We start from the raw sequence: 13,324 nt of genomic DNA on the forward strand, positions 1-13,324 counted from the left end.
TTTGGCCAAGAGATGGCTCGGAGGAATCAGTGTTTGGTTCGAGAGTTTTCGTGTGTGTTGGCCGAGAGTGTTGGGTTCAGCCTAGGGCAGTTTTGTGGAGAGTCTGGAAGGGATGATCCCAGGTGTTTGGGTGTGTTTTGGGATGTAGAATGCGTGGTGTGTTTGTCGTATAGGGTTTGAGAATCGGGGGTCAGAGGAAAAGGGGTGTAAACTAGGTGCCGAGCAGACGGCCGAAGTGGTCGGCCGAGGAGCCGAGCAGGCGGCCGAGATGGTCGGCCGAGGTGCCGAGCAGGCGGCCGAGACGGTCGGTCGAGGTGCCGAGCCGGACGGCCGAGATGGTCGGCCGAGGTGCCGAACAGGCGGCCGAGACGGTCGGCCGAGGTGCCGAGCCGGACGGCCGAGATGGTCGGCCGAGGTGCCGAGCCGGACGGCCGAGATGGTCGGCCGAGGTGCCGAGCTGTGCCGAGACAGGTGCCGAGCTGTGCCGAGACAGGTGCCGAGCTGTGCCGAGACATGTGCCGAGCTGTGCCGAGACAAGTGCCGAGCTGTGCCGAGACAGGCGGCCGAGCTGTGCCGAGACAGGCGGCCGAGGTGCCGAGCCAGGCGGCCGAGACGGTCGGCCGAGGTGCCGAGCCAGGCGGCCGAGATGGTCGGCCGAGGTGCCGAGCCAGGCGGCCGAGACACCGAGCCAGGCCGAGACGCCGATCCTTTTTCCGAGCTTTTTCCGAACCTTTTCCGAGCCAAGTGAGCCGTTGCACAATAAGGGTATGCCAGGAGTTTGAGTGTTGTGTGTGTGTCGTGTGCGCGTTTTGGGTACGTCGTATGCGTGTCGGGTGCGTGCGGGGTGTGTTTTCGGGCGTGTCTTTGTGTGTTTGGCTTATGAGATGTTGTTAAGTGTGTGTTCGTGTAACGTGCTAGATGTTGAAGTCGTCCACGTAGGAATCATGCATTGTCGTTTAAACATCGTCTACCCTGACTCTAATCATGTTTTATTTATCTTTCAAAAAGGGTGATCTTTTACGAGGAAAGTGTGGTTGAAGGGAACTGTTTTAAAAGCTAAGCAATCGAGGTGGGCTTTTCTACCCTACTTTTATGTGGGTTATCTTTAAATACGGACTTTGTTCCGGAAATGTTTATGGAGGTGAACTGTTTGTCTTGCCAATTGTTTTGTTTTGAAACCTATCTGAAGTGGTTTACCACATATGTTTAATCGAATTCGGGTCTGTTGGGCTGCGAACCCTCAGGCTAGTGTACACGAGACCGGGAGCCATCTGAGAGCAAGTTGGCGGGTCTAGTTGACCTGGGGTGTGGCCACGCCCCTTGTCATGGTTGGATCAGATAGTGTATGATAGTGGGAATAAGGGTGGCAATATCTGAAAATGACTGCGCAGTCGAATTTATGAAATATATTTTGTGTACTTGGGTTACTTTCTTACACTTAAAACCCCAAGGTTACACTGATGTGGCATGACAAACTATGATTTTGGCGTGTGTCCACTGAGTGCAATAAGTACTCAGCCCTGCATGTTGTTTTCTTAATGTACAGGTTGAGCGGCGATGGGGATGACGGATGTTGAGCAGTGGAAGCCAAATGAGTGTTTTACTTGGTCTTTGGATGGTGTCGTGTCGTCATACCCGGCATCATCTGTCTTTTGGTCTTTTCCGCTGCTTTGTAATCCGATACATTGTTTTTATTTAACTCTGTTTACATTAACTTTAGAAATGTCTTCTTAGTACAATGTTTGAAGTGAACTTCTTTTTAATAAATGCTTTTGGGTCAAATATTCCTGTTCTCCCCTTTCTTCCCCGCTTCTTTATTCCTCCCCTAGTCGCGGTCCACCGTACTTCCTATCCTTAGGAAATGCGGGCGTGACAGACTCGTTCAAGACCTCAACTCGCATTCAGTATAGGTGGGAGAATTAGACGTAGTGCACATTTATTTTGTATACTCGAAAGCTGTTTTGAGTATAAGTGGGAGATTGTTAGAGTTTGTATACTATAAATCACCTTTCGAGTGATTGAATACTGTAAAAACTCTATTTTTATTTTCCAATGGATGCGACAGATTATTTTTATCATAATGTTGTTATGTTTTACATTTAATAAATGATTGTTGCATATTTAAATGTATAAGTAACGCAACAAAGTCTAAGTCTTTGTTTTAATAGACTGGTTAGGCGTCGTCCACTTCAAGGTAACACGGTCAGTTCTGAACAAAGAAAAATAAGAATTTCACAACCCAGATAGGCCTAGACTACCTATCGTGAAAGGTTGCAATGTCAGTCCGCATATTTCTAAGCCTTACTGAAATAAGATGACATTGGTGTGGTAGAGCACTGAATTGAATCTAACAGCGAGACAAGTCTTTATGTTATCTACTGAAAGACGAGGTCTTGATAATTAATTTCTTAATCAATGTACGTTAGCATTGAGCATACGGTATTGATTATGCACTACTTTAACTTACCAAATGGTGCAGGTTTTTCGCAACCTAAGAATCCTGGTATATTGGGTAGTAGTGATTAATATCTAGCGGTGCTAGGATTGCTATTATATTGAATAGTGCGCGAGGTGAGTCTCGTTTGATAACGTCCTCAAGAGGAGCTTGAAACAAGACTTTATTATTCGGAACCTAGCTAGTTGGAGTTTGATTACTCTATGAATAATAAATAAACGTTTCTTACTAAGTCCACTCTTGGAATTAATAATATGTTAATTAATTAAGTTCATAGCAGACTTTAATTAATTAATGGACGTTTTTATCTTAAGCGCGGGAAATGAACGACAAATAAATAGAAACCCGGATTACTTATAATTTCAGATTTGGATGGGCAGTGCAATATTACTTCTGTAGTGGCTGCTCGTAATATTCCAATATAAGCTTGTATTAAATTGTGGGTTCAATTTAATTAGTAAAAAGCTAATTAGGGGTGGCCATATCCAAAACCTTCCATAGATTCCTGACTGGGCCCAATATGTGACTTAATATAAATAGGAGAATAAAGGAGACATAAAATACACATTAAAATTTTCGTCTCCCGCTCATTCTCCAAGAGAGATGATTTTTAGCTCCCTCCGTGAGCAATTTCCGTCTTTTTTATTTAAGTCCTAGTACTCTGGCGAGATCAGCCCACACTGATATCAGCGTACAGTCCGGGAACCAGTCAGAAGTTCCGTGGTTTAATACTCAAGATCTTCACGTGGAGAAGGCGCTAGCCATCTTCGATTCTTTAGAGAATCTACAAGGTAAATTGGCTAATTCCGTAGTAAGCATGTTTTAGGTTTCAATTACGCTAAAATATGAATTAAATTCAAGTTATGAACATGATACATGTGACAATTACGCGAATAGAATTTATCTAAATAATCTACTAAATAGATCAGAATTATTATGTGATCAATTTGATGCATGCTTCAGCTACCAACCCCTTCACATAGACCCTAGCTTACTCCTGAAGCATATAAATTGATGAAAATGTAGGAAGTGTGAATTGTATATATGTGATTTTTGGGATTAAGATAGGAAATGAATTCAACCTTCCATTTTATTGGTCAATAGAGGTTCGTTGTTGGTGATTTAGTAGGTTTTTATGTTGGAAATGGAAGAATGGTTCACTTGTTCTTCATGGGTGTAGCGATCGGCACCATAATTGGTTAGGATTTGTTTAGTAATGGACACTAGATTGGAAAATAAGTCTAAAGTGATTTTATTAAAATTTATTGTGATGATTTAGTATACTTTGGAAATTTTGTCAGTAGGCCTAACTTTAGTTTAGGATTTTGGTTAATCATATTTCTAAATCCAATTAACATATGTCAATGTTGAGACGAATTAAGCTTGACAATGGAGTTTGTTTTTTTAGTAGCAATGATTAGAGTTGAGATACTATTATTTAGTATAATGATCAAAATTAAGAGGAAACTAAGTTGATAAGATTAACGAGCTTAATTAGCAGTTTTGATCATGAGGATGTGATTTAAGTAGAGATATTGAGGTATCTTATTGAGAACTTTCTAAGCAAGATTAGTAATTTTAGAAATTAGTACATATGTATATACCTTCTGTTAATAGTGGTGTGAATATGATTTTGATATGTGCTTGAAATCATAATGTATATAAGGTGTGTGATTAATCTGGAAATTAATTGGAGTCTTTTTGTATAATTAGGGAATTTATGAAAATAACCCATTAATAGTAACTTGTGAATAGCAAAAGAATATTTGGTGTTTCTATTTGAGAGGTTTAATGAGACAAAACGGAAAAATAGTGAATATATATTATAAATGATGATATAAAGAATGCATATAATTAATATGAGTTTCTTGTGAGTAGTACACGAGGAGGAAGATTGTTGACGTCGCAAAGATAGGATAATGATCGGAAGAGAAAAATGGTGCGAAGTGACTGAAACATATTGATTTTAAAATGACTTATGCTCATAAGTTTGTCAGGTAGCATGCTCAGCACTAAAAGGCCTAATTTCTCTTATGTGCTTTAGTGTGATAATTAAATGACCTTATGTGCTTTATGTGATTATATGCAAATATGTAACTTGTGAACTCATTTAATTATGATTAAATAGTGTGATACAAGACTCATAAACTAAATATGAAAGTACGATGAATTGTTGAATGATTTGGTAAGGAAATGTAAAAAGGGAGTAATATACATGATTATGTGATAAATAATTATAAGAATTTGACGAGAAAATAAATATCATTGTGGCTGCAAAGTAGATTAGATAAATGTGGAAATGGACGTTAAAGTGAACGTGATAAAATATATGCTGATGAGATGTACACAAATATGATTATTTGTGATGATGTCTGATCTATTCGTTAGTCGTAATGATGTCATATCTGTCTGTCTGTACTGATGTGTGATGTTGGAAATTGTTGGAAATAAAGTATACTTGATTGGACTTATGCCCTGTGCTTGAGTGTGTTCTGTGGGTACAATTAGCATACCATAGGACAACAGCGCTGCATTATCTGTGATCACTCGTCTTCTGGACAACCGAAGCGAGGATCGTCTTATCTATCATCTGATTTTTCTGATATCTGATCTGTCTGATATGCACCCTCATGGGTCATCTGATTATCTGTCTGCACCCTAAACGAGTGGTATGTGCGGGGTCCTCTTGAGGACAAAATCTGCCACTGCATCTGGTTATGTTTCTGATATGGTCCGCGTACCCTAGTCTATCACTAAGCACTGAATGGGGCTATATATGTTTGGATATGTGAAAATGTGATTGAACTGTATATGTGCTATATGTACTAGTATGTGATGAATGTTGGTATCTGGTTATCATGTCAAATACTGGATGCTATGTAAATGTTGATAACTGTTGATATATTCTGCGATTAATATTGCTTATTGTTGGTTTCTAGGCGTGTGTTGGTATTGGAGAGATGCTGCCCAATTTATGTTAGAATTTATAAGATGATAATATTATGATAGTTGTGGTAATAATTGGTAAATAAAACAATAATAAGAATTTTTTTTAGAATTTTAAGTTTTACATGATTTTGCTTGAAGAGAATTTTTGGCTAAAGTGTTGAGTGTGCTATAGGTTAGTCGGCATTGGAAAGTATCGGTCGATGTTTCTTCATGTCTGTCTCAGCGCTGCATCTTTGGTGGGTCACTGAGATCAGTTAGTAATAGATGGTTCGAATTGTTAGTTGTGGCATGTTAGCACTAGATCTTATCGTCCGCTGTAATTATAAAAATAATTATTGATTTAAAGTTTTTACTTTTGAATGATTCGGAAAATGGAAATTTTAAACTGCCATACTTTACGGTACCGGAATTGTGACATCGCCTACTCGCCCAGCGGGCGATCGAGTGGGGGCGTTACAGCATTTGGCTATTTCCACTCATGTGGGGGATTGTTGGAATAGTGGCCCGGTCAACGCAAATGGACCGGGTCGTACAAGTGACGGATTATTTAATTTTGAAATAATTAAATAATTTATAATCGATCTACGCTTCGAGTAGATGATTGTGGTATATTCACTTTCTCTAAACCGATTCTCGGTGAGTGAGAAATAATGTATTAAAGTATGTCACGATATATGGAGATATGTAATTAATTAATTAATCTTATTTTGGACACGTAGATAAAACAATGTGGCAAATGTGCATACGGAGAAAGCTTTATAGAATGCGTGCACATTGATCGGGTCGTCCAGATACATTTCTGGAATGAACAACTACGTGAGAGGTGTCTAGATACATTCATAAGCTCCCTCTCCCTTTTTTGCATTGTTCTTATGTCGAAGCTCTGCCCTCATGAAGTAAGCTAGAAATAGTGTGTGCACTTGATGTTTCTCAATCCAACAGATCCACTAGATCACATGGTCTAGGAGATCATAAATCTATCAGAAATGGTCGTTGGACACACTTTTCACTGCTTCAAACCCTTAGCCCATCATACTATTGGCTAGTATATGGAAGTAAGGATCGATCCTATAGAGACGAAGGTGTTAGCAAGTATTTAGAGGATTTGGGAAAGGTAGACTGCTGCCATGCAACTCATGGGTTAAGATTTCTTTAAACTACTGGACTCGAGAGAATTTGAAGCACCTAACTAACTACTGGACCTAAGAAACGAGAAAAACATGAACTCGTGCATGACTCATCAGATCGTAAATTAACTAAGATCAACTTAAGAAAACTACCAGTTCAAGTAAAAATGTTTCCCAAAATAGTTAGACAAAGATGTAAGAAAAAGCCATGGAACAGATTTCCCGATTTAGCTACTGCAACAGATAAAGCTGCAAAAGCAAACAAACAAACAGATCTGCGTCTAACTACCAACGATCTTCATCTACTTCAGAAAATTTGACATGAACATGAACGAAACAGAGCATCAAACACAGAAAACATGGCAACTCAGATCGGACTTCAAACATTACGATTAAGCTGGAAAAACTACCAGATCTACACTACTAGGTAGAGTAAATCGAAAGCAACAGTAAAATAGCCATAACCATGTAGATTTAAACCAATGTGTATCATATCCACAACTCCAAATCACAATTCCACTCTCGATCAACCCGATCCACACTAGACCACATCCATCAACTCCGATTCAACCGATTCATCAACAAAACAACTCCAATTCAACTGATCTCAACTCCGATTCAATAACCAATTGCGAAAAGAATCCAAATCAGTAAACACCAACATCAAGCATCAAAACCAACATAAAAAACAGAAAACATAAACTTCCATAGCAGCTAATAAAGAGTTAAACAGAGTAGCGGTCGCCGAGCTTCCGAAAGAGAAGTTCACGGCGAGACAAAAACATCAGAAATGTAAAAACGATTGTATCTTCGCCCCCGTGGGGACGGTGTTACACTACAAACTAAGCTAAACCGACACAAATATGCCCAGAATTACCCCATTGATGCCAAGTGCGTGTGTGAAATAAGTGATAAGGCTCATTTCATGCATTGGTTATGGGGTTAAATTCTGTAAATTCAGTGAACTAATAAGTGTTTGTAAGTTTAAGTGCGTGAAAAATCTGCCAGACCTAGAAAATGCATACAAATTACCAGGGGCAGGGAGAAATGAGCAAAAGTGAAGTAAGGAGCAGTTCTAAAAGATCCTATTTCAGAGGGAAAAAGTGACAAATCATGAAAAAAGAAGCCCTGGATCTGAGCCTCAGCTATAAAAGGGGCAACTATCTTGAAGAAAAGGAGGGGATTCTAGACCAGCTCCACATACTCTTTAGTTTCACTTTAGTTAGCTCATTTCACGCATGCACTTGGCATCAATGGGGAAATTCTGGGCAGACTTGGCGGTTTAGTGTAGTTCTGTGGTGTAACACCATCCTCACGAGGGCGAAGATACAATCATTTTTGCTTTTATGTTATTTTGCCTCGTTCCTTGCCGGAAGCTCGGCGACTGATATTTTCATTTGAACCTTATTTCATTGGCTATGGAAGTTTATGTTTTCTATTTTATTTTGGTTTGTTGCTTGATGAGGGTTTTACTGATTTGGATGCTTTTCGCAATTGGTGTTTGAATCGGAGTTGAGATCGGTTGAATCGGAGTTGTTTTGTTGTTGAATCGGTTGAATCGGAGTTGATGGAGATGGATCTGAATGTATTGAGTTTAGATCAGGTTGATCCGAAGTGGAATTGTGATTTGGAGTTGTGGATTTGAAACGTACTGGCGTGGATCTGCATGGTTATGGCTGTTTTACTGTTGCTTTCTATTTACTCGACCTGGTAGCTTAGATTTGATAGTTTTATGCTTAATCATAATGTTTGACGTTCGATCTGATTTTGCTCTGTTTCGTTCATGTTCATGTTTATTTTCTGAAGAAGATGAAGATCGTTGGTAGTTAGATCCAGATCCGTTGTTTGTTTGCTTTTGCAGCTTTACCTGTCGCAGTAGCTAAATAGGGAATATGTCCCACTGTTTTCTCATGCTCTTTTTTCTAACCGTTTTAGGAAACTTTTTTCTTGGCCTGGTAGTTTTGATAAAATTTCCTTAGTTAAGTCATCTCTCGAATCATGCATGCGTACGTGTTCTTCTTGTTTCTTAGGTCTAGTAGTTAGTTAGTACTTGAGTGCTTTTAATTCTCGTGACCCAGTAATTTAAAATTCTTGACCCACTTGTTGCGTGGTAGCAGCCAACCCTCCCAAATCCTCTAAATGCTTGCTAACACATCCGTCCTCGTGGGATCGATCATTTACTTCTCTATACTAGCCAATAATGTAGTGGGTTGAGGTTTTGAAGCAAGAAAAATGTGTCCAATGACCGAATTCTGACAGATTCATGATCTCCTAGACCCTGTGATCTAGAGAATCCTCTGGACCTTGTGGATTAAGATATATCAAAGTGCACACGCTCATTTCTTAGCTACTTCAATAAGCTAAACTAAAAGTGAAACTAAGGAGTGTGTTGAAGCTGATGTCCAATCCTCCTTCCTCTTCAAGATAGTTGCTCCTTTTATAGTTGATGCTTAGACCCCTAGGACACTCCTTCTTCATGATTTGTCAATTTTGCCCTCCGAAAAAGGATCTTTTAGAATTTGCTCCTTGTTCACTTTTGCTTTCTGCCAGCGTTTCCATCATTTCCTTGGTCAAGTAAATTGTTGCCGCTTTAACACCCATTTTCCTCATTTTCGTCTGCCCCGGTTGATTTGTATGCAATTCCTGGGCCTGACAGATATTTCACCCACCTGAACTTACAAACACTTATTAGTTCACTGAAATCACAGAATTTAACCCCATAACTAATGTCTGAAATGAGTCTTATCACCTCACCACCATCTAGTTCGTCAGAGCTCTGTTAATTCGGTGCTACATCATCAGAGACGTAAGTCGTTTTATCTTTGGGGACGACATACCAATCCGAGAGCACTACCGGAGCGTATCTGATGCACTTTTTATTAGCACTATAAATACCTGCAAGTATACAGAGTACGAATAGTATAGCTAAAGGTTAGTACCGGATATCGATCACAGGGAAAGCAAACACAAATTTTCTATCTTCTACTAAAACTCAATTACTATTTGGAAAACCGGAAAATTGGAAGATTTTTTAAAACAATTAACTTTGAAAACAAAGAAACAACTAATCGCAAATAAATCACGGAGATAAAAGTATAGAGATAAGGGGAATTCCAGGGATGTGCTTTCACAATTATTTTTATACAAATTCCAACTACAACACCCTAGCATAGTTCCTAATTTGATAGAACGAGTCACCTAGTTTATGCTCATGCGATGCAAATGTTGATTACGAACATTAGGGTTGTCAATCCTAAATATGTAACTCCTAGAAGCTCCTAAGACACTTGAAAAGTCCACACTCTCAATTAACAGTGTCGTTTTAAAGAAAGCTAATTGTAGTGTCTATTAAGTGGATCTAACTCGCCAACCACCTCTCACGATTATGTAGCAAGTTATATTAAATCATCACCGTATGTGTCACTCAAGCGTTAAGTATTACGGAATAACTAAGGAAGAAACAATGTAAGAACAAACAGATTTTAAATAGAAATAGGAATTGTATAAACCAATAAAAGTTACTAACACATTCCTAAAATCCTATGAGTTTAGTTACACATGATTGAATAAGCTAAAAACATAGATTGAATGGAAGACAATGAAAACATAAGAACTAAAGCAATAAAACCAAAAGGTTGAATCCTTATAGCTTGATGATCTTGAATCCTTCTTCAACTCCTTGCACAATGAAGTACTCTAACTTTTGAACTCTGGAAGTATTTTGCAAAAAGAGGAACTTATTTTTTATGAAGCTTTGGGGGCTATTTATAGAGGAGAAATTGCCCCTTCTCAAATAAGGAAAAGGGTTGCAAAATATGGTAAATCTTGGAGAGAAAGTTGGGCAAATTCGCTCGCCGCTTTTTCCTGGCTGGCCGCTGCACCTTGGTCAGAGGTCGCCATGAGTTGGTCCGAGGCTTCTGACCTTTGGCTGGCGGTCGCTGCACTTGTTTCAGCGTTCGCCGTCCATCATCCCGTAACTCTCCGGACTCTCGGTAGCGGTCGCCACGCATACTCCAGCGGTCGCTGGGCGTGTCTTGACTTCATGCACAACTTTCTCGGAGCGGGCCGCTACTGGCTTAGCGATCGTTGGGCGCCAGAGGTTGCTGCCAATGTTGCAGCGGACCGCTGGACATGCAGAACAACTCTAGATTTCCAACTTCGCATTTTGACTCCCTTTTTAGGCTTAAATATACACATTTCTCACAAAACATGTCAAAATACCAAAATAGACAAAATATGCAAATAATGGACATGTAATGCGACTTTGACATTAAACACAGACCAAAAGATGACCTTAAAACCGTGCAAAATCCGAGTGTATCAGTATCTCATATTGCGGAAAGAGGTCTCCTCGACTCGGCTTTTTTCCACTATTTTACGGTTCATTGTTTCGATTTCTTCATTGTAATTTCATTTCAGTTTATTTTTCTTTATTCCTTCTTTTGGATTGTATTACTCCCGACTAGTGTTTATCTTGTAATCCAGAAATTTCTTCATTGTAATTTCATTTCAGTTTATTTTCTTTATTCCTTCTTTTGGGTTGTATTACGCCCGACTAGTATTTATCTTGTAACCCAGAAAACCAACAGACATAAGCCGGCAACAAGAGTACCAAAACTTTGACGAGACTTTGTTGCTGAAAAACAAATGTTCTATCGATTCTGGCTCCTCTCCACACAAAGTACATTTATCATCTTGGACTCCTCCAAAGCGTAATCTGAAAAGTCTTTCTTTTGTATTAAGATGTTTCCAATGAGTAATATGTTAAGATCATACTATTTGGCATGACGAAATGAAATAAAAATAAAATAGAGATGTTAATGGAATGACATATGGCTAATAACATGTAAAAAATTAAAATTTAATATGCGGTAGTATATTAATATTAATTGACTTTTACTATTGTGATTTTAAAATTTCCATAAAATTTTGATCTTAATTCTTTTGTTTTAAATTTTAATTTTTTAATTCTTAATTTTTGAAACGTTATAGTTGAACCTCGATCTAGAAAATAAATAACACGTTCTTAATTCACCTAAATGGTATTTTAAAAATAGTAAATTAAGTATTTTCAACATATTTTTTCATAAAATACTAAAGTTTTTATCTTAATACACTATAACATGTACTCCCTCCGTCCCGCTTTAAGAGTCCCGGTTGAGTCGGACACATGTTTTAAGAAAGTATTTGAGTGTGTAATAAATAAATGTTGTAGTGGATATTGGGACCTACTTTTGGCATGTGTTTTAAGAAAGTGTTTGAATGTGTAATAAATAAATGTTGTAGTGAATATTGGGACCCACTTTTAACACTTTTTAAATTGAATTGTAAGCATTTTTTATTATTTTGCCCCAACCGGGACTCCTAAAACGGGACGGATGGACTAATAAATTAAAATTTGATAATGGCCATGCCTATCTTAAGTTGCAGCTGGTTTTTGAATTCTGTTGCAAATCTTCTTTGCCACAGCTTTGTAATTTTTTTAACTATACTTAAATTTGCCATAGATTGCAAAGCTACATTTTTTTTAAGTTATTGACTACAAAAGATCTCTTATGATCAAGAAATATTTTTCTTTGAATTCGGCCAAGACTTTTTTTTCCTTTCAATAAAATCTATTTCTGAAGTAAACTCAGGATTAGTTTGTTTGTCAAAATTTATTTTGTTCGGGATACATCAACAAAACATATCCATCAAATTCCATAAAAATGAACCTTTGTTTATAATGTTAAGTGAATTCAATAGTCAAGAAATCATCTGGCCATTTGGGGATTTTTCATTTACTATTATTAATTGCGCATACAAGGCAGAGTTTTTTTTTTTATGATGATGATGATGATGATGATGATGATGATGATGCAACTTTCTACTTATAGAACCTACTCAATTCTGTAGATGGTCTCACTATTGAAATAATATTAAGTGATTTATTAGATAATTGAAAATAGATGATTTTGAATACTATTCGAAATTCAGAAGAACTGCGTGGGGGAGCCATTGAACAGCTGGAAAAAGCCCGGGCCTGCTTACGGAAAGTAGAAATGGAAGCAGATCAGTTTCGGGTGAATGGATACTTTGAGATAGAACGAGAAAAATTGAATTTAATTAATTCAACTTATAAGACTTTGGGACAATTAGAAAATTACAAAAATGAAATGATTCAGTTTGAACAGCAAAGGGCAATTAATCAAGTCCGACAACGGGTTTTCCAACAAGCCTTGCAAGGGGCTCTAGGAACTCTGAATAGCGAGTTCAAAATTAAACAATATTTTTTGGTCTAAGTTATACAGAGTGCATATATGAACAACAATTATAGGATCAAATATTACAGATCCATTTTCATTAAAAGTATATAAAAAATAAAATAAGTATAAAATAATTGAAAAGAATTCAATTTAAAGTGTTCCATTATTCAATTAAGTTGAAATAATAAAACGCTTCCACTTTTGAAGGTGACAATGTCAAGAATTTCTATGAATATTAAATAGAAAGTGAGTTGACTCAATAAAATTGTGTTAATTAAATAATTAGACATGGTTCCAGGAAAATTAGGTTGTTTATTTTTAAAACAAAAACAAGAATTATTTTAGTGAATTAGAAGAATGGTAATCATCAATCATGAGAAGCAAGCACATGAATAATGAAAATGAAAATGAAACAAGCCATTGCATTTATTGTATGTCCCTATTTCAAGTAGGGTTTTTCAAACTCAAAATGATACAAGAATTGAAATGAAATTTGAACAAAAGACATTTAATTTTAGGACAAATTGCTATAAAAATCATGAAGTTTG

Source organism: Salvia splendens, chromosome 8 (assembly GCF_004379255.2).
Source record: "Salvia splendens isolate huo1 chromosome 8, SspV2, whole genome shotgun sequence".
Classification (NCBI taxonomy): domain Eukaryota; kingdom Viridiplantae; phylum Streptophyta; class Magnoliopsida; order Lamiales; family Lamiaceae; genus Salvia; species Salvia splendens.